This window comes from Phragmites australis, chromosome 18 (assembly GCF_958298935.1).
Source record: "Phragmites australis chromosome 18, lpPhrAust1.1, whole genome shotgun sequence".
NCBI lineage: Eukaryota > Viridiplantae > Streptophyta > Magnoliopsida > Poales > Poaceae > Phragmites > Phragmites australis.
The window spans coordinates 17,725,597-17,752,702 of NC_084938.1; the positions used below are offsets into that span (position 1 = coordinate 17,725,597).

Sequence of the window (27,106 nt, forward strand, 5' to 3'; positions counted from 1 at the left end):
TCGCTTTGCCCTTCCCTCTCACTTTGCCGGCCCCGTTACCGAACCCATTCCCATTTCCTTTACCATTTCCCCTCCCTTTCCCATTCCCGTCAGGTGACAGCCACCTGGCACGTCAGCATTACTTCAAGTACTGTTACCCCCTCTTATTGCAAAATTCCATTTCCTATTTGACCATAACATCCAAATCCACATAGTTCAGACTTCAGACAGTGCGTTGAAATGCCAATCCTAGCAGGCAAACACGTATTTTGAAAGTACAAATTATGTTTCCAATTGTTCGCTTCAGATCAATTTCATGCTGCCAGACATCATCAAACTGTATCTGCACAGGTCACAACTCTCAACTTGTCAAGCATTGCATATATCAATTGGGGAGCACAGTAAAGGAAAGAAAAAAATGATACTGAAATGTAGGTTGTGCCAGTCAATTCATACTCCATGACAACCACAATTTATTCAAGTCTAGAAACTGTAGAATTTCAATGCTGTTTTGTAACCTGATTGAGCGCATAGCATGCAGGAGATTTACCTTTCCTGTAGCAGTGACACGATCCCCGCTGTTCAACTTGACAAACTTGTTCTGCAGTAGAAAATTAGGCATGCTGACTGAGTATCCAGTAAGTGTAACATATCAATATATCACTAGAAAATTTTGTACCTTCATCCAGTGATATCGAGTTTTCTGTGCTTGCATACCAGAAGCTTCATCATCAACTAAATCAAGAACAGCAGCGTCCAATCTGCATGACAGCATTAAGCTTGATTTAAAGCAGCAGGTGGACGGGGTTGCGTTCTCAATTTCATGAAAAACTAAAGCATATTTTGGATATGCCAAAGTATCGTGCACCCAAAGTATTGTCTTAAACAAGTTCGAAAGAATATGGGAGATCCTACCCAGCATTAGGTTTATTGTATTTTTACATTTTGCTTAATCATGCAAATGCTCAATATGCTGTAAATGAGAAGATCAATTGACATGGAGGCTCAATTTGCAATTGCTGTGGACTGTGATAATCTCTTGGTGGAACCACTTTAAGATATTTTGTGTTTGTTTAACTGCTGTTTCATCCGCGTCACAATAAGAGATATCATTGCATTCCAAATAACGGAAAAATACCAAATCAGTTAGTAAAGAAAATATCCATGTGAGATAATAGACACATAAAAAAATGGATGCCATGATTTGTTAAACTGTAACCAGATATGCCAAAAGGAATGCTTTCACAGCAACCTTTTCACAATAGTTTCAAAAATAAGCACAGTATAGCAAAGTAACCATAAACAAGCCCCCAAAGCAACAAATATCAATGAACATTATACAAAAAAGCCAACCCACTCTAGAATCAACATCATTTTAAATTTGTAATATTACTTGCACTTCAAACATCACTACTTGCCCTAGTAGAAACACTTATCAATTTTTATTGCGGATTTGAAACGTCAAGGAAATAACTTCCACTTCAAAATGCCAATATATATCAGCAAGTGTATGCCTATTTTCAACAAATCCTTCATTGTTCCTCACTGACAACCCTGCTTCCAAATGCTGAAGGAGAATTAAAAGAATATAGAATTAAATGTTAGCTGAAAGAAACTACTACATGAAACAGCTGTAATTTAAGAAGTTGAATCAACATTTCTAGTGCAAGAGAAATTCTTTGGGGCACTGAACTTATGTAGTAGTCTTCGTCTCTAAGGCTCTGTGACTTCCGTTTCTTACCACGAACTTCTGAAATGGGTAAGCATAAAAGAGTATAGTCACTATGATAGAGTGAGAATTATGCAGAATCTCAAGAAATACTGTCAGCGCACAACATGAAGTTGGAATAAGTTAAAAGGCAATAAAAGATTATTAATTTCACTGGCACAACCAAGGGAGTAAAACATAAAGACCTTTTTTTCTCCCAATTTGAAAGGCCATCCGCCTCTTCTTCCTGCATGAAAATAAGATACAACATAAATCATTGTGCAAAGCATAAGAGCGAAGTACCTATTTAATGTAGCACTAGCAGACGACCAAAAAAGGAGTTGTCATTTTAGTAATAGCACATGTTGCCCATTAACATTCAAAGTTCTGACTAGGAACTGTCAAACTGCAGACACTATCATAGAGCAATGAACCAAGTTGCAAGTAAATCAGATACAAACAGACATGGTTGATGCATCTACTGATTGTCTTATATTAGAAAACATGAAGGTATTTACAAACTGTGTTTAAGCACCAAAGTTTTTAAGACGTCGCCTAGGCGACATGGCGCGTTTGTGTTCTTGGGTGTCACCATCGCCATACTAGCACGCATATGGTGTCCGCCTTAGGGTGTTAGGCGACACCTAGGAGTCACAAGGCGTCACCTAGGAGTCACAAGGTGTCGGTTTGTCGCCTAGGCGTTCGAAACAGACGCCGCACGAAGAGGAATGGGTCGGGTGGCAAGAGAAACAGGGCAGTCAGAGCGCGAGCGCTGGAAATCAGAGGGGGGTGCGGGCTGTGGCTGTGTGCTTGTGCTCAGTGCTGCTTGCTTTGCTCTGATGTGTGGCTGTGTGCTTGTGCTCAGAGCTGCTTGGTTTCTTGCAATGCTATATACTTAGGCTTTGCTCTGTGCTATGTGTCGTGCTGCTTTCGATTGGGACAATGAATGGGTTGATTCGTCCTTTGTACACACTCAAGGTGCTCGCGAGTGTGACCATGACCTCACATGGCAACTTGTTGATGATGCCATTTGCGCATCACACTCGCTACGAGGTTGAAATGTTCCTAGGAGATCTCATATGAATCTCCGTGGTGAGACAATATGCTATGGGAGAAGGCCAAGAGCATCTGCATCTAGGGTGGTTGAAGTTGAAGAAGATGAGTTAGATGAGCAAGACCAGCACCTGAATTCGGGAAATGAAGAAGAGGAAGAAGATCCACACGATAATGTGGATGTGAGAGATTGTGAGAATGCCCCCAATGTTTCCAATGATGCTGAAGAAAATAGAGATGCTGCTCCTGACAAGTTTGATGATAGATTTTGATTGGGATGAGAGATTTGCACTTGTGCTTCTTTTGTGCTGTGTTGTCTTGTAGTATTTGTTATGCCATTAAACTCTTCATGATGTATTGAACTACTGATGTGGGATTGTGATAATTAGCTATGCTTCTCCTATTTCATTCTCAACATTTTCACTTGCTTGCATATTATTCACTACACATAATTGTTATTGCTGCCTGTAATTCACTTAGTTGGTATTGCGTAATTGCTTATTATTCATGCAGTTTACTGCTTTGGAGAAGAGCAAAGAGGAGGGACATGCAAGGGGGATGGAGAGCAGTTGGAAAGGGGAGAATGGTTCGTGAGCTCAAGAACTGGTAGCAAACAAGGTGTGTATATGATTTGCGGTGTCCTTAAAATGCTTTGTTGATGAAATAATAATTACCCGCTTCATAACGCCTAGCAAGTGTGTATGGCATTGCCTAGGCGTTATGGAGGGGGTGGGTCGCAGCGTCTCGCCTTGCCGCATAAGAACTTTGTTAAGCACATATGCAGAACACCGTAACATGCGCTGGAATATTACGGGTAAATACTGCTGAGAGGATAGCGGGAGTAGCTACGGCTTGCTAGGGAAAAGAGGAGATTAGCTATGACATATTCTTTGCTGTATCCTTTCTTCCTAAATTATGTCTCGTACAGAGGCCTGCCTACCAATCTTCTTAAACTTGGCAACAACCAAATCTTTTGTTTAAGAAAACCTAGAACTAAATATGATAAGTGATCAAATTGTTCCTCTCAATTCGTGTGATTGCTGTTGTAGCAAGTTTCCCAGTAGCATTCCAGAATTGAGTGGGAAAATAATTCAGCCTACTCGTTCTAAGCATTCCAGTAGAAGTAACCAACCAAAACTAAGTGACTAGACAACAGACCCCCATCTGCAAAATTCAGCTGATGGAAGATGCATGTGACACATTGTCTAACTAATATACTTAACTATAATGCAAATTAATGTTGTTCAAGTCCATGCTATGTTGAGTCAACAGAAAGAAAAAAACACAAAATAAGTGTTACAGCGCTGGCATTGGGGTTGCAAGGGTGAAAGTAGCAGGAGGTGGGATGGCGACAGAGAGCGAAGTGGATATCGGAACGAAGGCAGGTTCTCGTTGCCGGCTGGAGGAATGTCCTCAGCCAGCGTCCAGATCGGCCAGCCCCCTCACAAGGAGCTTTATTCACTGATGCCTAACACAATATCTATCGTGGCCTTTATAAGATCAGGCACCCGGCCACACCTCACAACTAACTACTCCCTCGTCCCACTTTGTTAGGCGCTGGTTGATTTCCAATTTGTCCCATTTTGTTAGGTGTTACTCGGCGAATGCTTCGAATGAACACATGCATTAATTAGGATAGTGTACATTATTGCATGTAGCCATGAAAGCTTCTGCATGCAGCAGGCTAGAGAATAAGAAAAGACTGGAGGTGGGAACTCGAAGCAGTGGACGCGTCAGAGAGTTCATGGAAGTCGGCCACGATGGCATGCTGTGCCGGGAAGAATCGGCCATACCACAACAGGTTCACTGAGTGGTTGCCGGTGAGGAGCTGGTCGTGGTGGTTGGCGAGTGTCACGGGTGTTGGCCTCACTAGAAACAGCTGTCGCGGCTTGACCGCGCCGGTGCCGACCAAGGCGAGGGTGAGGAGCACGAGGATGGCGAGAACTCAAAGCGGTGGGTGCGTCAGATAGTTCATGGAGGCCGGTGATATAGACGAGGATGTCTCGACGTCGAGGGATACGAAGACGCCACGGACTCGTTCGACGCTGAGATGGAAGACGACGTCAAAGTAGCTAGGAAACGAGTTGTGGCTTGTCAGCCACGCCGGTGTCGTCCTCCCCGCTTGCGGAACTCGGTTCAGTCTGACGAAACAAGGCACAACAAGAAGATGAACAGTGTCATCGTTGTAGCCTATCTACCTCCCTCTCTCTCTCTCTCATGCTCAGACGAAACAAAGGCACGGCAAGAAGATGAACAGTGGGGTATTTTGTAGCTACTAAAAAGAAATGACGCAAGATTACACTTCACAACTAATCATTAAGAAACTCTAAGGCTTCACTAACAATATCTGGATCACATTGTAACGTTCTCGGTAGCTCACCGATCCTTTCCAAGGTTTTCTTCTTCATGTGCAGAATAGCGTAATGTTGGCCGCCTTTATGCTTCAAAATTTCCCTCATGCGCAACTGCTGAGTAAGAAACACACGATTAGACCTTTTTGTTGGGTATTCTTTGTATGCTTGCATAACCTTGTTGACGATATCTTCAACATTATTTGGAGAAGATTTCTGGAACAAAGACTGAATGGCTGCAAAAAAACCAAGGTCCAGTACATTGAGATCTGGAGAATTAGGAGGTTGGCAAATTAAACGAATATTGAAGCCATCTTCAGTTGCCACTCTACAGAAATCTTCATCATCAACGGAAATGTGTGTCTTTGCATTGTCCTGCTAAATATAGATAGTGCTTCCTACATCATGTGTAGGCATTTTTGCTTGATTGCAGGTAAAACCTTGTCAATAAGAAAGGATCTGCTAACTTCCTTGGTCATAGATGTCAGTGCTTTTGTGATCAAAGTGTCCGCTGGCCTATTTACACTTCTCCTTTTTGCCGGCTCTGTAAACGTGAAAGGAAATATGGCAATTTTACCAGAGAATGTCTCATTACCTTGATCATCAAACCTAGGTCTAGCAATAGCCGCTAGAAACATGACTTTCTCAATAAAATTCTTGCTTTTAGCCGTTCTCTCTGGTTTATCTTCATCAATGGCTAGGTAATAATTCTGGCATTTCCTAGTTCTATAGAATCATTTCTCATCAATGTACACCACGTTGTACAAATCTCTAAATATGGGTGACTGAGGAGTGCTTTGGCTATGGAGCATAGATAAGAAAACCGTACACGGGCAACCTTATTTCCATCGGTTAAAGTGAATTTTATGTCATTGGTATGCCTCTTGATTTCACCTTCCTTGAGCCGTCTAAACAACGTGCTCTTGGAGATACTCAAAGCATGTGCTAAATCTCTAAGAGTTGTGCAATTTCTTAGCGGCACATCTCGAATGGCTTGTGGGTCAACGTTTACTCGTTTACATCCACAATTCTTGGACCTCTTATTGATAACATTGTGCACACCCCCACCAAGCTTACTAGCACACCATATATGTTGCACAACCCTAAGAGGCACACCGGTATCAAGGGCTACGGATTTTGTCACTCCATGATTCAACATGCCAGGAGTAGTCCTCTCCAAAAGCATAGCCCATATGGTGGTACGCTTGTCATCAGTTAGGAAATTCCTTCTTGTACGACCATTGCCATCCACATCTATACCATAAAGAAAATAAATCAACGAGCATTTCAGTTTCATCCTCGTCAGATACATGATTGTCTGATCAAGCCACAAATTATGAACAACTAGCAAACCAAATAGACCGGGCTCGAAAAACATAAGTGAATCAAACTAGCCTTCTTCAATCTCTTCCCAAAAGAGTGGGTCATTAAGGCCGAAAACTCCATCGATCTCCTCCCAATTGATTGGATGGTTCAGATCAATCTGCACATCACCTTCTTCCTACCGGATCAGTTCATTGAGATTAAACTCATGGATCGGTTGGTTGAGGTCTAGCTAAGAACTAGGGATCGACTGGTTCAGATCAAGCTCGATCCCATGGATTATCTTGGCCATTTCTTCCAGAACATACTACTGGAAGAGGATTGAAAGAGAAGAGAGCAAGGAAGAGGAATCTCTTGATGATTTGCTAACCATGACTTCGTGTATTTATAGGAAGAAGAAGACTAAGAGATGGAATGAAATAGAGCTTCAAATCTTGGCTCCAAATTTTCATCATGCAATTTTGGAGATGAACTTTGCGCGGCAGGTGACAGAAAGAGCTTTGCACTGCAGGCGACAGAAAGAGCTTTGCGCTGCAGGTGAGGGAAAGAAAAGTTTTGCGCGAGGGAATGAGAAGCTTTAAGCACGCGGCCATACAGGCGAGGGAAAGAGCTTTGCGCTGCAGGCGAGGGAAAGAAAAGTTTTGCGCGAGGGAAAGAGAAGCTTTGAGCACGCGGCCATGCAGGCGAGGGCGCGCGGAGCCAGAGCGCGGGAGATTAGAGGAAGAGTGGGAGATTAGAGGAAGCGTGTGGGACGGAGGGGAAGCGAACTTTGCGCAGGCGAGGGAAATAGCTGTAGCGAGCGCAAGCAAAACAAAAATGCTGGTGGAGTAAGAAGTTTTACCATACAGGTGAGTTACACATGAGCATGGCATGCATGCATGCAAGATGGAGTACTATGTCTGGTGGAGTAATGTATTGCGGCCATGCAGGAGAGAGTGTCGCGAACGAGATAAATTAATTGAGGGGTGAGGCGATGCGCTGTAGCGCTCTTGGTCTCTGCGCTGGAGGGGAAGGCGTCTAACAAAGTGGGACGAAGGGAATAACAAACTAACAAACTGAATAACAAAGAAATCCTAACTCCTTGTGTTGATCACTTACCATTGCATCAGTCCTCAGCCACTTCTGGGCGCCATTTACTTTAACTGTCTCTTGTACACGCGGCCAACAAAAACGTCGATGACATAAAACTGTTGATATCCTACACGGTGATTCAAAATTTGGCGCCTTGGCGCTCGACGCAATGAGACCGCAATTTTCACCTAGTCACCGGTCTGGGCGGAGGACCACCTAGGCAGGACAAAGTGCTAGGTGGTACTATGTCCTAGGTGCTAGGCAGCACCCCGCTGCTCACCTAGCCCTTTGGAACACCAATCCTGGGTCAGTGCAATTGACAACCGTGTTGACCAGCTTGCAGGAACAATGCAGCTCTTTCTGATTAGCTTTTCCACTTATATGATAGAGCATGTTAAATAAGTACAACCTGTAAAGTACCATTACAAACATTCGGTGAGTCTAATACTCCACCTACTAACTGAATGATGTTATCAATTGTCAAAGCTATCATTTCAAATATATTTTAATGGTGTGCAGTTAATAAGGTTTGCCAGTACCGGATATCAAGCTGGTCGTCCGCAACTTGCTAGGTTTGATAGAATAAACAAGATTAACTTTCCAGAGTGATACTTGCCTTTGACCATGGGTCCACAGAATTCTTTTGATGAGCTAAACTTATGATCCCCTCGTGAACTTACCGTTTCTTCTTCATGATATCTAACCATTGAATAGAACCCTACAAGCAAGCCAGATGAGGAGAAAAAAAAAATGATAATGCTCGTCTGACACATTTGCATGAACCACATTGCATTACTGTGAATCGTGTTCATTATTTTTTCAGCAAAATTCAGTATTTAGTGGCATTGAATTCTTGTTGCAGATGTAGGAGAATAACCTAAGAATAAAGTGTTGAAAAAGGAAAAGAAAAAAGTTCTGCATTACTTTAGAATTTCTTGATTTAGCAGTTTTGCCTTCAGCTTCCAAAATACTCTGCTTCGGTCTGGTCTTTGATTCAGGATGAGGAAGCCACGTTAGATGACATAAAATGAACAAATACAAGAAAAATCAAGTTTTTTGAGCTAGTAACTACTGAAATGATTTCAGACGCTCTGAGATTGCGAGAGCTGAAAGCTCATCGGATCGAAGAACATCCCTGAAAATTGGATGAAGACCTTCACGAGGCAAATATTTTACCCTTTTGACAGATTCCTTCGAAGGCATAGCAGATACAACCGGAAAGCATTAGCACATGGCTTCTCTAATGCAATCAATTCCGTGCATCCGCTAATGACTTCTTTTAATCCATCAGAGACAAGATCAAGGACTGTTTGAGGAAAACGCCCATAAACTGATTCCCCATTTGCAATAGCTTGATCAATTTTCTGATTTATTCCATCCATGTCTTTAAGACGTTCTTCCTCCGTTGGAGCGGATCTAAGAGGCTTTGAAAGGAAAAGATGTAGGTCCAATAAAAACGGCATGTCCTTTGAAGTGACAAATGTATATGCTGTGCCACTTCTGTCTTGCCTAGCTACCCGACCAACTCTATGAACAAATTACTTAGGCTTTGCAGGGAAGTCCCAGTTCACTACATTATCCAGCAATGTAATATCAAGGCCCCTCGCAGCAACATCTGTCACAATAAGTAGCATGGTCTTCCTCGCCCTGAATTATGAAATATGAATCATGCGAGCTTCTTGATCCATAGCACCGTATGAAAGGGAAGGTTCAAAACCCTCTTCTCTGAACAGAATATTCAAGAACTCTACATGGTGCTTGGTTGAAACAAAAATCATTGTCTGTTCCTCAGAGCTGATTCGCTCCTTCACCAAATACAGTAAAGCAGCTAGCTTCTCTTCCTGATTTTTTTTTAAAAAGGATAACAATCCAACCTTTTGCATTCGTGATGCATATAGCTCTTGTTGCATTATTACATCGTCTTAGCCTATTGCTTAAAGAGAAGCAAAAAAGATAGTTATTTTAGAGACGTTACATGATATTATCCTGCACATAACCTATGACTAAACCGCCAGCCATTCTTGGCAATGAGCTTTATAGCCACCACCTCCAAATTCTAAAAGGCCAGTCTGATCTCTTTCCTTTGTTCCTCCTTTTGTAACAGTGTCCAAAATCTGAGCCAATATGTACCTCTGAAGAGTGCCTGTAAAAAGGAAGTTGTTGTTCTCCTATTAAAGACCATATCATTGCGGTATAGTCAAATCGCCAAAAATAGAGTGGCTACTCCAATCATAATAAGTTTCTTTTTATTAGCCTCCATGTCACGTAACCAACCACCCATAATATGGTTCATGTTCCTTGGCATGTTAATGCCTAAGACAATCTGAATAATTCGCCAAATTGACTTTGCAAAGTTACACTCGAAAAATAAGTGTTGAATGCTCTTATTGTAGTTGCAAAAGCAGCATTTGGGGTTCCCATTCCATTTCCTTTTGACCAGATTATCTTTGATCAAAATTACACCTCTTGATAAATACCATAAGAAAATCTTAATTTTGAGTGGGAGCTTAAGCTTCCATAGCCAACGTGAAGGAGAGGAAATAGGTTGATGAATCATCATATTATACATGGAGTGTGCGGAAAAATGGCCATTGGCATGCATGCCCCATCGAAACGTATCTGTTTGGTTTGTTAATTGAACATGTAAAATTTTAGATACTAACCTATGCTAGACAATTAATCTGTCACCAACAATCGGTCTGCGGAAGGAAATATTAAGAGGTATTGATCTCATTACAGTCGCCACAGTGTCCTGCTTTTTCCTTACTATATTATATAGAGAGGGGAATTGCTCACAAAGTGGTTGTGAGCCCAACCACTTGTCTTTCCAGAATCTAGTCTGTGTTCCATCCTTTATTTAGAAAGAACCAAACTTAAGAAATTCTCCCTTAACTTTCATCAACCCAGACTAGAAATGAGAGTCACCTGGCTTTCCATCTACTTGGGTGAGAGCTTTACTGCCAAGGTATTTTTTCCTTAATAGATGTTGCCAAACCCCATCCTCGTTTAGTAATTTGAAAATCCACTTACTAAGGAGGCAAACATTTTTGATCTTGAGATTAGTAATGCCTAATCCACCTTGATCATGGGGTTGACAGAGAATATTCCATCTAGCAAGTCTATATTTCTTTTTATGATTATCCTCTTGTCAGAAAAATCTTGATCGTATGTAATCAAGTCTCTTTAGGACACCTTTGGGTATTTCGAAGAAATACATCATAAAGACTGGAAGGCTGCTTAAAACAGAATTAATGAGCACTAATCTACCCCCTGCAGACATAAGCTTACCCTTCCAGCTATTCAATCTTTTCTCAAATCGCTCTTCCACCCTTTTTCCAATCACTATTCCGAAGTTTACGATGGATCATTGGTATGCCTAGATATTTGAATGGTGAAGAGCCAATATCACACCCAAATAACTGTACATATTGGTCTTCAAATTGTTTAGCATTGCCATAGCAGAAGAGTTCGCTTTTATGAAAATTAAGTTTCAAGCCGGATAGTTGTTCAAAAACACATAAAAGGAGCTTCATATTCTTAGCTTGCTCCAAATTATGGTATAAGAAGATTATGGTGTCATCTGCATATTGCAGGATTGACATTCCATCCTCCACTAGATGTGGAACAACTCCCGCAATTTGTCCATCGTTTTTAGCCCTTGATATCAATATCACTAACATATCCGCAACGATATTGAACAATATGGGCGAGAGGGGATCCCCTTGTCTGAGCCCTTTTTGGGTTTGGAAATAAGGGCCGATATCATCATTGACTTTTATGGCAACATGGCTCCCAGATACAAAACTTTGAATCCACTGACACCATTTTGTCGAGAATCCTTTCATTCTTAGGGCTTGTTGCAAGAAGGACCATTTAACTTTGTCATATGCTTTCTCGAAATCAATTTTCAAGATCACACCATTCAGCTTTTTCCTATGTAGTTCATGTATGGTCTCATAGAGAATAATGACTCCCTCCATTATATTTTGACCCAACATGAAAGCCGTTTGGGTCGGACGTACCACCTTATCCGCGACAGACCCAATTCTGTTTGTTGCAACTTTAGTGAATAATTTAAAGCTGACATTGAGTAAGAAAATTAGGCGGTACTCCTGAATTTTAAGTGCATAACACTTTTTAGGAACGAGTGTAATGACACCAAAATTGAGACTATCACTGGATAATCTCTCTTGGTGAAAATCTACGAAGAGCTCCAGTAGGTCCATTTTAATAATTTCCCAGAAAACTTGATAAAATTCAGCTGGAAAGCCGTCTGGACCGGGAGCTTTATTATGCTCCATCTTAAATATGGCTTGTCTCACCTCCTTTTCATCAAAAGGTTCGGTTAGAATGTCATTTTCACTTTCACTTACTTGTGGGATATCCGCCCGGATAGTTTCATCCAATGAAAAGTTATTATTTTCAGGTTTACCAAATAAACCTTTGTAGTATTTTGTGATATACCGCTTAAGGTCGGCCTCCCCAATCAAGGTTCCTTCCTCTTGCTCTAATTTGTATATCTTTTGTTTTCTATGTTTGCCACTAGCCACCAGTTGGAAGTATTTAGTATTACTATCTCCTTCAAGAAGATTTTGAACTTTAGCTCATTGGTACCATTTGAGCTCTTCTTCTTGTAACAAGTGCGCAATCCTCTGATTGAGATACTGTTTAAGTGCCAATTCATGAGGCGTTAATGGAGTTGATTTGACTTTTTTTTATCTAACTCATCCAATTTCATATGGAGTTGTTTCTTTTCCTTTTTGAGGGTGCCAAATGTATGTTTGGCCCAACCCCTTAGGTACTGACGTAATGTTCTAATTTTATTTTGCCATCTTTCGATAGCATTAGCACCCCGCTTTTCTTCTTGCCAAATGTCAGTGACCATCTCATACAACTCATCACGGATCAACCAGCCAAGTTCAAATTTGAACAAAGGTCGTTTTCCATAGTGAAAAGCTGCTCTTGTATTAAGCAACAAAGGGGTATGATCTGATCTCCCTCTATTTAGGGCCTCCACCGTGACTCTCGGGTATTTAGTCTCCCATTCATTACTCATAAGGATTCTGTCAAGTTTCTCATACGTCGGAGGGTCTAGGTCGTTTGTCCATGTATATTGGCGACCTTGAAGCTGAATCTCCCGTAGATCCAATGCATCTATGACTGCATTGAAAAGGCGAGGCCACCGAGGATCAAAATTATCATTGTTTTTGTCCTCCGGCCGTCTCAATATATTGAAACCCCCCCCCCCATCAATATTGGGTTGGTTTCAATGCTACATACATGAGCAAGCTCCGTCAGAAATTCAGACTTGGACTCATCTTGGGCTGGTCCATACACCGCATATAATGCCCAAGTAAAACCATCCTCCTTGTTCTTTAATAGGAATTTTGTATAATAATCCCCCTCAACAATAGAACTGATGTGAAACACCACTGCATTTACTCCAATGAGCATGCCACCTGAACGCCCTCGAGGTGCCATGCTATGCCACAAATATTCCAGACCGCCACATAAGTGTCTAAGGGTAGAAGGATGAAAATTACTCCTACCCGATTCCATAATGGCAAGAAAGTCTAATTGATGTTCTTTCACCGTGTTGGAAATGAAATTATGCTTAGCCAAGTCTCTCAGACCTCTGCTATTCCAAGAAATTCCTTTCATTTAAGAAACAATTTGGATGGGGTATTTGGCTTCTTTGGAGGACGGTTAATCTTGCCCTTATATTTCCCTGAATTGGATTTTTTTCTTTCTTGGAACCGCATTTAGATCATGCCATATGTGATCTAAACCCTCATCATCAAGGACCTCAATTAAATCATGACATAGGTGACTAAGGGTCGCATCAAGATCTCTTGATTCATCCTCTTCCTCAGAAGAATAAGGATCTACAGAAGTACTACCATGTTCTTTACCCACTCTAGAATTTGGATTTTTCGCAATGAGACATAATCTATCCACCTCAATATTTTTTAAACAAGTAATAGATTGGTTAATGGTTCTATCATCATTGCCCATTGAAACCCCTAAATTCTTAATGTTGGAGGTAATATGCTCAGAAGGTAAAGAAACAAATGACGCAACTGAAAAACTGGGTGTACCTTCATCAAGATTATTCCTTGCTGTCAGGCGTTTTGCTTTTGTCAAAGCATCCTTATCATCTTGAGCTGCCGCTCTCCTATTGAACCGCTGGACACCATTGCTCCCCACCGAAACAGTGAACATGTTTTTCTTTGTTAGCTCTCCATTGAGCTCATCCAGTCCCTTAACATCTTCAAGTTCCTGGAGTGCAGTAGCCATGGCATAATTGGACATATTCGCCTTAATGCCATTTGCTTTGCATAGGGCCTGCAAATTTTTCCTAGCAATAGAATGGAAGTTAGTACAAGACATTTTCATTTTTGCTTGCACCTGAACCCCAAGCACTGGCTCCCCAGTGGATGATTGACTCAGAAGAATTTTTGAGCCCGTGTGGAAACCATCATTGTTGATCTCCATTATATTAATCTGGGAGCCAGAACACACATGGTTCACTACCTTGAGCAGAGCTTCGGCGTACATACATCTTGTTGTGACGATGTCTTCATGGACAGCAGTAGGTGCAAGCCTCTCAAGCATAAGCAGCTGCACAGGAGGTCCCTCAAAGACAACTGCCTTGCCTCTAATCGCGAGCGGACTGAGGCGAACCTCCATCACCCCGCCTGAAAAAGCGTCGGCAGCAAACACAAGTGGCCCCGCTGGTGGATCAGACATGTCCGCAACGGTCGACCCCAAGGCGCCCTCAAGCAAACCAGGGTTGACGGGCAAAGAAATCACCCCCACCGACAGCTCCCTGTTCATTACCGGAGCATCCTTGATTGCACCAGAGCTCCCCCCCCCTCCGTCGGAGGGGAAATCCACCTGTCTTGCTCCCCTACCGTTGCAGACCTCTCCGCAACGATCGACCCCGCGACGCCCTCAAGCAAGCCAGGGTCGACGGCCAATGCAGGCACCTCCACCAACAACACCTCGGCCGACACCAGGGACGCTTGAGCTGACAGCCCAACCGCCGGACTAAAACTGCCTAGCACCTCTTCCCCAGCTGAGTTAGAGAGCACACAAGCCTTCACAAATCCCACGTCAAAGTGCATCGGCACGTCGTCTTCTCCAATTAGCTGATAAGCCAATTGAACAAAGATTGTCTCAACTGCTTTTGATACGGCCTCGTCAACAAGAGCAGCCATGTACCCCTCTGGAACAGGGATAGCTAAACCATCGGCTGGTGTGATCAACGCCGCAGAACATGGACCATCATTTTTATGCCCGGCATCCATCGGTTGTAGAAATTGATCATCCTCCTGCATAGCATCTTCCTTGTGAGTTTTCTCCTGTGCCGCTGCCGAGTCTCCATTGTCATTGGTTTTCGGTCGTTTTGGATATCTATCGGAATCCTCGAGAAAATCATTGCCGTTCAAATCTTCGAAATCCTCATCATCATGATTCAAAGCATGATCAACCGACCCAAGACCAGCATCAACAATTGATTTCACCTTGAAAAAAATCTCATAGATGGCATCATCCACCACAATGTCTGTGGATTCTGGAATATGCTTAGCGTCCGTTACCGCCACCAGGAGATGCACCACTCCAGTATTCCTAGTGGTCACCATATCTACCTTTTGTGTAGCACCTAAAATGGTGCCAACAGCCCACAAAGGTAAGAACGATCTAATTTCAAAAGGAACCCCATACACCGAGACCCAAACCTTCTGCAGATACTAACCTAGCTCAATCTTTAGATCCCATTCCTCAAAAGCCATTACGCCTTCATCGTTGTCTGTTTTGATTTTTTTTTATTGCAATCATCCGTTGTAGTTCCACTTTGCATGGAAAAGGCACCACATACATATTTTCCCCATGCTCCTGAACCTACCATTGCCACTTTACAGGGATCAGCTGCTCCAACTCCGCCTTCACTAAAGCAACAGAGACAACTCCTTCCGTGATTCAAATCAAAGCCGTAGCTAACTCCCTTTTTAGGTTTCTTTGCGGCGCCTTTGTACGGAATTTGGAAGAAACCCAGGCCATCCCCAGTGAACCCACAGAAAGTTGCCGTTGGTTTTGGCCCGTGCAACGAGTAAAGTGTTCTTCTTCACATATCTCGCAGCAAATCATGAGCTTCTTCTTCCTCCCCTTGTTGCCCTGCTCGAAGTTGTCTCTGGACTTAGAAGAAACATCCAGACCAGAGCCATCACCTTTATCATTGCTGGTCACCATACGAGCAGCCTCAACACATTTACCCTTCTGATCTTGCCCATCGCCATGTGAAGCGCGGCTGCCATCACCATCACGGTTTCTGCCATCGCCGTTCCCATGACCGTCACTGCGAACGTTGCTTCGGTCCCTACCAAATTCGCGATCAGCTCCACGATCCCTACCCTCACCATGGCTGTCATCACGGATCTCCCGTCCTCTTCCCCTGGCCTGGAAAGGACGTGCCTCCCTGTCCCGCCGGACATCCACACGCCCACCCCGGACCCCTAGATCGATGGCCAGGGTGATTGAAAACACGGGGTGGACGAAATTGCTGCCCGCCAAAGCCTCTGCCACCACCATCCTGGATGCAGCCACCGCCAGCTTGTTGATCTCCGCTACCACCACCAAGGTTCATCCGCCTACCGCTGACACCATTCTTCCCTTTGGCTTCATTGCCGTTGGAGCCGTCGGAAATACCGTTGCCGCCAGCCATCACAACCTCAGTGAAGGTCTCCGGTCGCCAGAGATTGTGCCCGCCCAGCTACAACTAGGGTTTTGACGCCAGACGCGACGGCGAAGCGAAGCCAGGCCCAGATTTTGTAGAACCCAACAAGATGGGCTTTTTGGGTCGACGTTCCGGCCCATGACGATACTATTGTCTTTTGAATTTTGAAAACTCTTCAATTCCGGATCGTCAACCTCCACCTTCCTCTCCAACGCCGATCGCCGGCCGCCATCTTCCGAAATCATACGTCGGTCGCTGAACGCTTTGTCAACCACGTCAGCAATAGATAACGCAGGCGACACACGCAACATCGGGAGCAGACCTTTCCATCCTTGAGCCAATGGATGTTGGTGCACCGAGTTAATCTGCGTCGCCTTCAACGTCGACCTTGTCCCTGCAAACGCAGCCGCTAATGCTGTCGACGACACAAAGTTGGTGCCAGCAGAATGTTCGACCGCTGACCAAACCCGAGCAGCACCCCTGACCACCGGAGGGTGGAAGCTGACCACCCACTTTTCGACCTCGACCTCACGCGAAAGAGCAGCACGACCTCTCGCCGGCGCTGCTGCATTCTTCCCCACCGACAAGGAGTCAGACTGCGTCCGTCTAGCCGCATGGATCACAGTCGACCACACGAATCTTCGCCTCATCCTCCCAAACTAGATCATTCTTCTCTTCCTGATGCAGTGTGAAAAAGACAAGTTTGAGATCAGGACTGATCCTTTTGCCCAAATCGAGCCTTACAATGTGCGGATAACGCAAGCCGGCTTTTGCAAAGTCTGCCAGGGCACTCGGCGAAGTGGCACTAAAGAACAATGCTTGTCATGTATCACTTAGCTTCCGTAGAATATCATGCAATTGTTGGGCAAACCCCATGCTAAATAAGGAGTCTGCTTCATCAAACACGACATACTCCACTGAACGAAGAGTCATGTCCTTAATATCGTTCAGATGGTGCATGAGCATGCCAGGTGTTGCAATTATGATATCAGGACTTTCTGACAGGGCCTCAAACTGACTCTCCATGCTATCTCCACCAACGATTATGCTAATTCTTAGATCTATAAGAAGGAAAAACTATGTCACTACTAAACATTGTCTTATTTTGTTCTGGGTTCAGAAAGGTAATATAGAAAAAGTAAACGAATTATGTCCAAATTATCACGAGGATACAAACACCTCTACAATTTACTCAAGCTGCATTATTCATATTATCGCAAGTTAAGCACCACACTAGAAACCGCCAAACTATGCATCTCGAGAGTACCACAAAAATATCCACGGCTAAAACAACATAGCTCGCAGCTCGATGCTACACGAAGCACAACTGGGAGGGCATGGCTACGAGGGAACGCACCTGTGAACTTGCCGAGCTGGTTGGTGAACTTGAGCGTCTGCATCGCGAGGTCGGGCGTGGGGGATAGGATGAGCGCGCAGACCCCTGCGCCCGGGTCGCGGCGGCGGAGGCGCTGCAGCATGGGGACCAGGAACGCTGCGGTCTTCCCGGACCCCGTGCGCGCCATGGCGGCGACGTCGACGCCCGCGAGGATGAGCGGCAAATAATATGAGATTGGGTCTCATAGAAAGACCCCTATCTTTGTGTGACATGTGTTCTCTACTTCTCTCGCATGTGTTCAATCAGACCGTTAAATCCAGAACGAATGGCGTGGATCAGGATCTCACAGAAGCCTTTTTTAGAGGATCTCATATAATTTTCTTCCCTGAATCGGGGTGGGCACGCGATACCCCTTGTAACATGGGGCTCTATTGAGTATAAATATTAAAATATTTATATATTAATTTCAAAGCTAATATTTTAGGTAGAGTCTAGCAGCATTTATGATAAGCTTGAATAACTTATAATGCGTCTGTTACAGTAAGCTGAAAAAAATATCGTAAATACTCGCGGGAACAAAATTGTGAGGGATTAGAGTATATACACGTATGCTTGCGTTAATATATGCTAGCTAGGTAAAGATACTCATATACCTATGTACAACTTTCTGCGTGCAGCTCTAGTTACTCATTGGTACATGTAACAGGTAGCCTGTAGCTATAGTAGCTTTGGAGCTATCTGCTCGTAGGTGCTAGCACCACAGTACAAACGTTGGACCCATTGATCACCGGAGCAAGCAGGGACATTTCCATATTTCAAACGTGCGATCTCAGTAAGGGTCAGATCCATTTGAGATGGAGTAAAAACTATAGAGGAGAAAAATCAACGATAAAAACTCATATGGCAATGGTTGAAATCCTCGATCGAAGTTCGGGACGTTTTGGAGTCGTGGTCCCACAGAATGTAGGAAACTGGATTGTCTGGACGAAAGAAAATACAAAATAGGTAAAGAGTCAAATAGGCTAGACAGACAGGTCACTTGATTTTTTATAGACCAGAGGAACCAGACCACTTGCATCCTACCGTACGGACTACTAGGCCTAGCTGCTACTTTAGATCTAGTTCTATATGTTGTCATACGGACTATTAGACATGCATAGGGTTACACAGGTACATAAGAAGGGACCCCTCAATTTTGGGTCCCGGGGCGGCCACCCCGCTAGTCCCCCCTCAGGGTCGGCCTTATACACCTCATCGAAGAACCTCATCGACTCGAACCCGTTTGACTTGGCCTTCTTACTGCGCGCCTGCTTTGGAGGCCACGACGGCTTCGGCTTCGACGAGGGGGAGGCCGCGACGTCCATGGCGGACGAGGAAGGCTTGGGCTTCCTGCCGGACTTGGATTTGGTGAGGGTGAGGCAAGCCATGGGTGGAGAGAGGGGAGGAGAGATGGGTGGGTTTAGGGCTTTTTTAAGGTCGGCTGCCGCGCGGCGAGATGGTGCGGAGGGAGGGGGGAGGCGGGGTTAACATGCGTGGTGAGGCAGGTTGGGCATGCTGGGCCGAGCCGACGGGAAACATTCGTGAGCTGAGGGACAAAATTTTGCCCATTGATGGGCCCACACTATTTCACTAGACTTCTGTTGTCTAAAAAACGTTAACGGTATGTTTAGTTGTTTGTCAAAAACACACCACATTTTTTAAGCGAGTGTTTAGTTATTTGATATAACTGTGATTTGCTACACTTTTGTCTTTACTAAACCTGGCTAAAGTGTGACAAAGAATTTATTCGTCACATCTTATGCCTCGTTTGGCAAAGATGTGTGACAATGTGTGGTAGTAAACTAAACAAGTTTTTAGGTTTCTGGAAGACTGGTTTAATTTTGTTTCTAAAAATAAAAAGAGATTGATTTAAGAAAGTGCATTTGAGTTTTCTCTAGTATTTGAGTTTCCTCCAAGGAAAGAACTGTATTTAGGTTTCTTAAAAATCGTCTTATTACACTAAAAATGAATTATTTGCTTATAAATTGGAGACACTACATAAGCAAGTCATAATCTTCAATTACTTAGACTAGCAAGATGGTTGTGCCATGTTATAAGTCACGTCCCAAATTTCATAAACATGTCTTAAGCATAATTATGCATCATAAACATCATGTTTAATTGTTGAGTGTTTGTTATTTCTAACGGTGGCTTAACCTTGACGAAGTGTTATGAAAATACCTGACCGTTGAGTTTTCTTTTAGTTTTAGTTCTTCATAGGCATTGTGGGTAAATCCATTTAAAATGGGATCATCTCGTATTGTAACCACAGCATAAAAATTCCTAGAATTTTTAGAGCATTAGAGCACATCATTTTTTGTTAATAAAATGGGGAGAGAGGGAATAGTTTTTGCAGCTAAAATTAAGTTGTTTCTCTAGCATGTGGGCCCCACTTGGCTGGCCCACCACCTCACCCCTCCCTCTCCACTCGGCTGCACCAGCAGGCCCACCTTCACCCTCACTCTCTCTCTCTCACTCACTCTCTCCCTCCCCAAACCGGCAGCACAAGAGCAGGAGCTCTCCCTCTTCCTCAAACTCTCTCTTTCTCTCAAAAATCTTCCCTCAAAAAGCTGAATCAAAGTATGCATGTCACACCATTGCCTTCCCCACTTACCTAGCTCTCCATCCATCCAAGTTCAGTTGCATGCATGAAGATTTGGATGATCCCATCCATTTTCATCACCCTTCTTTTGTGATTTCAGCAGCAACTTGTTCCTCTTCTCCGAGCTCCTTGCTTCCATTTCTTCCCCAACCGATGGTCACCAACATCAACGAGGACAGTGGGGTAAGTCTCGTAGGTTTTTCCATGGTGAGAATGCACAAATTAGTTGGCATTTGGATAGGTTTTGCAGCTACATTCTTGGATTTGTGAAGCACCTTTTGTTCTTGTTGAATTGGAGCTAGTAGGGAAATATTGAATAAGAGAGGGCTAGTGAATCGTGCTTGTGGAGTGGGTAAATTAGGTATAGAATTCATGTTTTAGTGCCAATACATGCTTATGTGGGTTGGGGTTAAGCATGCAAGTTAAATCGGCCGTCGAATCATCAAACAACTCACCTCTGCCAGAACCCAAAAGTTCCAGATACTAGCCCGAAAGTTCCGGATTAAACCGAGATAAAACATCCCAAGAACCCCTACCCGGAAGTTCCGGATTGTAGCCCGGAAGTTCCGAGTTAATGCAAGTTAGCCAAATCAAGAGTCCCTGTTCGGAACCCCACTCGGACATTTTGAGCAAACAGAAGTTCCAACCTCAAACCAAAACTTCCGGATTAAATAGAACTTGCCAATCCGAAAACCCCTATTCAGAGTACAACCCGGAAGTTCCGACCACACGGAAGTTCAGACCTCAACCTGGTACTTCCGGATTTCAGTCAGAATGCCAGATGATGCTTTGATCGGATACTTTGTTGTTCTATCACATGTCTTTGTATACTTAGCTTGTTGTACTTACTTTAAGTATCGTGTAGCATACCTCATTGCACCTCATCCATGCTCATCGCATTTCATGCAATTTTCTTTAGAGAATGGAGGATCGAAGCGTGATGCGGGTGTGATCGAGGGTGATCCGAAGTTTGTTGTTGTGAATTGTGCAGTTGAGTACCAAGACAATCATCTAAGAATATTATGCCTTACACTTTGGATCATGTGGAGTCTAACTTGATAAATTATCGCTTATGTATGTTATGCATGTCGGTGAGTCTTGTCTGGTATGGTTAGAATCTATATTGATGCATCCCCCACCTTGAACTATTGATGTTTCCTATCCTTGTAACCTGGGTATATCGTTGTCTAACTTAAAATTTATCCAAGATGCTTAGAAATGCCTATGTCATCAGTAGAAGTTGAACAATGGTTCGACCATTGTTCGCGAGCTTAGGACTTATTAATGTTCACAAAGATAATGATGATGTTGGTTTGTATGAATTGTGCGGATGAGATGAGATGTGGACAGTGCTAGGGGTAGGTTGGGGGAGGAACCCGGATGCCATAGACTGCTTGCATCGATTAATTTGGTTTCTGAAAATAAAAAGAGACTGGCTTAAGAAACTACATTTGAGTTTTCTCTAGTATTTGAGTCTCCTCCAAGAAAAGAATTGCATTTAGGTCTGTTAAAAATCATCTTATTGCACTAAAATAAATTATGTGCTTACAAATTGGCGACAGTACTTAAGATCCAGTCATAATCTTCAATTAAGATAGTTCTCAAATAAACAGAAGTCTTAAATAATACATGTTGATCTACTTACCATATACAATTAATGAATTTAAATGCATATCATATTAATAATACACACCTTGTGAATGCAATTATATGTATGCAATCTCATCCACCACAGAAGATCCTCGGTGTCGAATTACAAAAACCAAATTCATGTGCATACAAAAACCAATTCACATAGAATCCATATAAAGACATAGATCCTACCACTATCACCACTGCAGACTCAAGCTTTATTATTAGTAAAGATAAAGATTATATTGGCAGGTTAAGTATATTTTCATACAAGTTGCACCATTTACAATTATTTATACATAACTACAATCTTTTACACCACTCATTTGTTAGACATGCATACTTGCAAGTTCATTTACCTAATGAGTGAGTTAAATAGAGTTACAACTAGACAATGCAAGTAGCCAAACACCTCCTCTTCTTCACCTACAAAACATGTAGAGCATCTGAGTACAAAGGTACTCATAAGACTTAATCCATACAGGATACATATAAATAACTCAACTCTAAGAATTATACATTGATCCATTAGCAAGGAAAAAGGTCACAAGGTTAATTAAAACATATGCGTCTGCAACCTAGGCACATATGTGTGAGTATCTAAACATAGCAAATGTACCCTTCCAAACCTATAACTACCAACCTGCACATAAATGTAAATAGAACCATAATAATACATCAATAGACAACCATCAACATTACCCTACATACCATCCATACAACCATCCCACATTCGTAACTCTATGACCGATGCAAATAGACAGAAGCATGCTCATGACCGAGAGCACGGTAATTCAAATTGTTTTTACAACCTGCAAGGGGGTACTCTTTTACCTACACAACTCAAGTACCATATAGCTCACGTATCCACACAGGTCCACGCGAGGGGCACTCATGTCAACCTTTCCCAATAAGCTCCAACCGTTTGATCATACGTTGATAGGTGCGGGGGTCATCCAGAACTACTCCCGGAGCAAACTGGATACCCCTACAAGCCCGTCCGCTCATACCATCGACTCGCACGTAAAAAGGCCACAGCTACAAAGGTATTCAGCTTATCGTTCTCACATGCGACTTGTAGTAAGTATGGAAAGTGCTAAAGCCACTTGCACCGATGGACGGTGCTTAACTGATACAAAGTGGTCTATGGTTCTCGGGCTCCTCTCCCTAACTACCCTGAGGAACTCCTTCGGGGCAGAATACACCCCTAATACCGCTAACATCTCGTCTCATTCTCATATCTCATCCCACCATCGATATCATGATCAATATTTGTGAACAATAAGTAAACCCTAAGCTCACGAACAATGGTTGCACCATCGCTCGACTTCTACTGAGGACCTATGCATTGCTAAGTATTTCGAATAACTTTCAAGTTAGACATCAATAAAATTATCAACGCTACAAGAATATGGATCATCAAATAACCAAGGTAGAACAATACATCGCATATGTTCTACCTATATAAGCCCAACATCGACTCATTGAACATGAAAACTTACATAAAAGCATAGTTTATCAATTTTAGACTCCACAGTTCAAATCAAAGGGTGTAATATGCTTAGATGCTTGCCATGCTGCTCTGGGGTTTGCCAGATACTTCCCGCACAACTCTCGCAAAACTCTGGGAGGTTGGTGTCGCCTTCACTCGCTTGGACCATCGGCGCAACGCCCTCTAAAAGAATCAAAATGCATTGCATAAATAAATGAATGATAGAAAAAAATGTGCAAATTGTCACACCCGATTTTAGAAAGGGACAAAACCAGATGTAAACCACATGTATGCCAGGATAAGTTTCATACATGCAGCGACTTCATCAGTGTATCACATGCAGCGTCATTGTTACAACGTTTAACTTGAATAGGTAAAGAAAGATCTCAAAGTCTTAAACAAAAGCACACAAACTAAACACCGCGAAGCTCCAACTTCCACAAGCAATTGATCGGGGGAAAACGCCAGCCTAGCAATCTTCATCGATGAAGAAGTCTGGTTCTCCTTCAATGTCTGAGCAGCGCTTGGAGGATATTTGGGAAGAAACAACAAGTATGAGTACAACTTGTACTGCGCAAGTGTGGGAAGATAAAATGTCATGCGAGCTTAAACAAAGGAACAAGCTGTAATAGTTTAAATTTGCATAAAAGCCAACTATACTAACGAAGTATTATAAAAGCATCCTACTTGACTAGGTGAATCATCAGTAGACCTCCAACTCCTAGAAACATTTCCACATATTTCCCAACCACCTGAATCCCACATCAGGCTCCCAAACTGACCAAACCAACCCAAACCCATCCAACTAATCATGTGACAATCCAAGTCTCTCATATCCATAAGCACGGCTGATATATCAGATTTTACACTCTGCAGAGGTTGTCCAGCTTTCTCCACAAGTCGTGATCTTCCTTGTTGCAGTGTCCGCGAAACACTTAACACACGCCAGTGGTGTGTCGCCCTGAAAGTCACTATAAAGCCGTTACAAAGTTTCATCCAGTATGTGCATGTCCACTAGGTTTCACCACCGTCAAAGTGGCATTCACACCACCTAGAAGCCCCCTTTTGTGTCTTGTAGCTCCAGAAAGTTTTCACTCTTTCCTTCCACTACACATCTCATACCACTAACCAAATGGTTATTGCCTTTGCCGTCCCCACACATCCACTCTTCCGTTTGGCACGTACAAAATTAGAATCCACTAATTAATAGGCTAGGCCTATCCCATACCAGGTCTCATGGTTGGTACGATATTTCTTGGGTTGTCGCTCCACGAACCGGTCCTTACTTAGGATACTTGAGCAAACACTAAACCAACAACATAACCATCATCACTATCACCAACACTACTTTGCTCAAGGCCTAAGGTTCCATGTTTCTATACCATGTTTAACCATTAACCCTTCCATCCCCTTGTGCAAAGCTAAGCATAACTACCCATCATATCCAATGCTAACAACTACGCGACAAGGAATTATATGGAACAAGATACTATAAGTACATAGGATTCAGAATTAATAGCATGCATGTTTGAAGTAAAGAACGCATTTTAAAAAAACTGGGATCAAAATGTTCAAGGACACTTGCCTCTCCCAACTTGCTGCTCAGACTCTTCAGATACTTGGTCCTGGAGATTCTCGAACTGCTACTCGTCTGCTCTCGAAACACATCGAAAAACACACAACAAAACTAACTAAGAACAGTACACCAAAAAATATCTAACATCTATGAAAAAGGTACTAAAATATAGTACACGTCGCTACGAACACGTGAGCACGAAAATAATCTAAATCGGAGCTAAAACGAGAAAGTTATGCTATAAACAAGATTAGAGTTAAATCTGAAAATAAAAGGACTTAGTTTGAATAAAAACAGAGAGGTTAGGGGTCTTTTTGCAAAAATTGAGGGACCTATTTGTAATTATGAGAAAGTTTAGTGACTAAACCCTATAAATATAGGGGCTTTTATTTAAATACAGGAAAGTCCAGTGGCTTATTTGCAAAATTGCCATTATTCCCAAATTAAAACAAATAGGAATAATGACTGGATAAAGGCATGCTGACGTGGCATTGCCATGTGGGCTGATTCGCTGAGGTGGCCGGCTTATGCAGGCGATGACATGGCTTGCCTTGCTGACTAGGATTAAGTGGCCACGTGGCATCACGTGATTGAATGCTGAAAGGGTATATGAGGCTTCTAATCGTGGCCATCCAAAATAGATCTAACGGTCACGGGAGAGGGAGGGCTTGACCGGTCGGCTCCAGAGAGGAGAGGCGGCGGCGGAAGGCTCGGGCGCGGCGGCGCTTTCGCCGAAGAGGTGGCGGACCTCGTCGCCGGGCGTGGGGGTTGACGGTGAGCGGCAGAGGAGGAAGAAGGGGACAAGGGGAGTCCGTTTTAGCGCGTACCTCGAGTGCCAGTGCTCCGAAAGGCGGTTGGCGGCGGGGTAGATGGCGGCGACCTCGGGTGAGCGATGGGGAGGGAGCTCTAGTGGCCAAAACGCGATGGCGACGGCACCGGCGCATGCGGCTGGCGACGGGGAAGCTAGTGGGCAGCTCGGCTATGGCAAGCAGCAACGATACGGCCGACGGCGAAGCTCGGGTCAGCCGACAATGGTGGCGGGCGGCGGTGGCTTGAGGTGGCCGAAAATAGATGGGAAAAAGGGGGAGGGGCTCGGTTGTTTATACAAGCAGGGCACGTGATTGGATAGAGCTGAGGTGTGTAGGATTCGGACTCGGGGAGGGAGGCGCACGACGCTCGAACTCGAGTCCGGCTCGGCTGTGCCCGGGGTGGCTACGGGAGGAAGAAGGAGACCGGGGGGGCGGAGGCGGAAACTGGCCAGGGCGCCAATGGTGGAGGGCAGCAGCACTGCTAGGCCGTGTCCTTCGGCCAGTCCAGGTGGGAAGGCGGGGTGGAGATGGGAGGGCGGCACGGGCTCAGCCCGAGAGGAGAATTGGTTGGGCTGCTGAGGGGAAAAAGAAAGGGAAAGGAGAAAAAGAAAAAGGGGAGTCCAAGGAAGAAAAGGGGTTTTTTCTTTTTAGGAAAATTTTTGCAAACTTTCCAAAACTTAAACGGCGCGCCTCGGGGTTTTCAAAACTTTTTTTTTCACAATGAAAACCCTAATGCAGATATTTTGGCATGAATGCAACAAACTTTAATATAACCTAGGTTAATCTCTAGCTTTAGAAAATAATTTCTTCCTCCTAGGATTTTGATACGAAGACTAACACCCTATTCTAAGGAAAAGAATATTTATTACTATTTCCAAAAAATTGAAAATTAGGGTGTTACACAAATTATGCATGCTTGAAGTATAATAGAGCATCGTGTTTCGAAAACATTTGCATATGACCGCTAAGTGATTAGGGTTTCAAGGTTTAAAACCCGGACAAGGTAACCTAAGTATATATAGCCTTAATAGGCTGGCAATCTGACCAACGTGTAGGTGGCGATCTGAACGGCAGCCAGTAGAGAGTTTTGGCATCTAACGGTCTGACTGTAGGCATGATGGTTGTCAAACCGCCCACCAACAGTCAGACCGGCCCTAGTGGCGGTCAGACTCCTGTATAAGTTTTCAACTTAGATTCTCCGGTCCTAACTAGCGGTCAGACCGCCAGACCTTACCAACAGCGCCTTTTGCGGGATCACCGGCGAGGACTCCAGCGAAACCTTCGATAATGAAGGGTATCAGAATGCTCTATGGGACTAGTGGACTGTTCCTAAAGTGATTCGGACATCATTCACCGAGCTAAGTTCAAAATACTCCATGGATTGGTTCTAGGCTTGGT

General features: G+C 43.6%; 1 pseudogene; it reads right to left on the minus strand.

Annotated features, from left to right (window-relative positions):
- Positions 1 to 202: 202 nt before the first annotated feature.
- LOC133898580 (DEAD-box ATP-dependent RNA helicase 29-like) lies at positions 203 to 18,853 on the minus strand (annotated as a pseudogene).
- Between the last annotated feature and the right edge of the window lie 8,253 nt (positions 18,854 to 27,106).